General features: G+C 30.2%; 1 non-coding gene across 1 annotated transcript; it reads left to right on the forward strand.

The window, feature by feature from the left end:
- The first annotated feature begins 563 nt into the window (after positions 1 to 563).
- Positions 564 to 667, forward strand: LOC112699910 (small nucleolar RNA R71). Its single transcript, XR_003152842.1, has one exon. It is a non-coding gene; the product is annotated as a small nucleolar RNA R71 (small nucleolar RNA).
- The last annotated feature ends 1,948 nt before the right edge of the window (positions 668 to 2,615 follow it).

Here is a 2,615-nt window from a genome sequence, read left to right on the forward strand (position 1 = left end):
TCTGCTCAGAATTCTCTGTCTGTTGCTGAGAGGATGATGGAAAAGGCTTGTTATTGCTAAACCTGTTTCTTCCATCATTATTAAAGCCTTGTTGAGGCTTTTGTTGATCCTTCCATGAGAAATTTGGATGATTTCTCCATGAGAGATTATAGGTGTTTCCATAGGCTTCACCTATGTAATTCACCTCTACCATTGCAGGGTTCTCAGGATCATAAGCTTCTTCTCAAGAAGATGCTTCTTTAGTATTGTTGGATGCATTTTGCAATCCATTAAGACTATGAGAAATCATACTGACTTGCTGAGTCAACATTTTGTTTTGAGCCAATATGGCATTCAGATCATCAATTTCAAGAACTCTCTTCCTCTGAGGCATCCCATTACTCACAGGATTCCTTTCAGAAGTGTACATGAACTGGTTATTTGCAACCATGTCAACGAGTTCCTGAGCTTCGGTAGGCATTTTCTTCAAGTGAATAGATCCACCTGCAGAATGGTCCAATGACATCATAGACAATTCAGACAGGCCATCATAGAATATATCCAGGATGGTCCATTATGAGAGCATGTCAGAAGGACACTTTTTGGTCAGTTGCTTGTATCTCTCCCAAGCTTCATAGATGGATTCACCTTCTTTCTGTCTGAAGGTTTGAACATCCACTCTAAGCTTGCTCAACTTTTGAGGAGGAAAGAACTTGGCTAAGAAAGTCGTGACCAGCTTATCCAAAGAGTTCAGGCTATCTTTAGGTTGAGAGTCCAACCATGTTCTAGCTTTGTCTCTTACAGCAAAAGGGAAAAGCATAAGCTTATAGACCTCGGGATCAACTCCATTGGTCTTAACAGTATCACAGATCTGCAAGAATTCAGTTACGAACTGAAAAGGATCTTCTAATGGAAGTCCATGAAACTTGCAATTCTGTTGCATCAGAGAAACTAATTGAGGCTTTAGCTCAAAATTGTTTGCTCCCATGGCAGGATTTGAGATACTTTTTCCATGAAAGTTAGAATTTGGTGCAGTGAAGTCACCAAGAATCTTCCTTGCATTGTTGTTGGGTTCGGCCATGTCTCCTTCTTTTTCGAAATTTTCTATAAGGTTTTCTCTGGATTGTTGTGCTTTAGCTTCTCTTAGCTTCTTCTTCAGAGTCCTTTCAGGTTTAGGATCTGCTTCAACAAGAACGTCCTTGTCCTTGCCCCTGCTCATATGAAAAAGAAGAGAATAGAAAAGAAGAGGAATATTATAGAGATTCCTTTATGTGAGTAGAATAGAAGAGGAAAAATTCGAACACAGAGAGAGAGGGGTTCGAATTTTGAGAAGAGAAGTGTTAGTAAATAAATAAAATAAATAGAAAGAGAGAGAGGAAAATTCGAAAATTAGAAGAAAAGAGAAGAAAAATATTTTTATTTTTATTTTAATTATTAGTTAGAATTCAAAAATTAAAAAAGGGATAAAATCAAAATTAAAATTTGAAACAATTAGTTAATTAAAAGAATTTTTGAAAAAGGGTAAGGAGTTTTCGAAAATTAGAGAGAGAAAAGTAGTTAGGTGGTTTTGAAAAATATAAGAAATGGTAAAACAAACAAAAAGTCAATTAGTTAATTGAAAAAGATTTGAAAATCAATTTTGAAAAGATAAGAAGTTAGAAAAGATTTTTGAAATCAAAATTAAAAAAAAAGATATGATTGAAAAAGATTTGGTTGAAAAATATATGATTTGAAAAAGATATGATTAAAAAGATATGACTGAAATTTAATTTGAAAAAGATTTGAAAAAGAAATTTAGAAAGATTTTATTTTTAAAATTAAAATTGATTACTTGACTAACAAGAAACTAAAAGATATGATTCTAGAATTTAAAGATTGAACTTTTCTTAACAAGAAAGTAACAAACTTCAAATTTTTGAATCAATCACATTAATTGTTAGTAAAGTTTTCAAAAATTATGAAATAAAATTAAGAAAAAGATTTTAAAGATCAATTTTTAAAATTTTCAAAAATAATAAAAAAATGAAAAAGATTTGATTTTTGAAAAAGATTTTGAAAAGATAAAATTTTTAATATTGAAATCTTGACTTGACTAACAAGAAACAACTTATTTTAAAATTTTTTGACTAAGTCAACCCAAAATTTTGAAATTTATGAATGAAATAAGGAAAAGATATTTTTTATTTTTGAATTTTCAATGAGGAGAGAGAAAAACACAAATATGACCCAAAATATAAAAAATTTGGATTAAAACAAATGATGCATGCAAGAACACTATGAATGTCAAGATGAACACCAAAAACATTTTGAAGATCATGATGAACATCAAGAACTTATTTTTGAAAAATTTTCAAGAAAAGAAAAACATGCAAGACACCAAATTTAGAACTTTTTAATGTTTAGACTCTAAGAATTCAAAAATGCATATGAAAAACAACAAAAGACACAAAACAAGAAAATATGAAGATCAAACAAGAAGACTTATCAAGAACAACTTGAAGATCATGAAGAATGCAATGCATGAATTTTCGAAAAAAAATTTTTAGAAAAATTAAAACATGCAATTGATACCAAACTTAAAAATTGACACAAGACTCAAACAAGAAACACAATATTTTTGATTTTTTTTATTTTTA

Source organism: Arachis hypogaea, chromosome 6 (genome assembly GCF_003086295.3).
Source record: "Arachis hypogaea cultivar Tifrunner chromosome 6, arahy.Tifrunner.gnm2.J5K5, whole genome shotgun sequence".
NCBI lineage: Eukaryota > Viridiplantae > Streptophyta > Magnoliopsida > Fabales > Fabaceae > Arachis > Arachis hypogaea.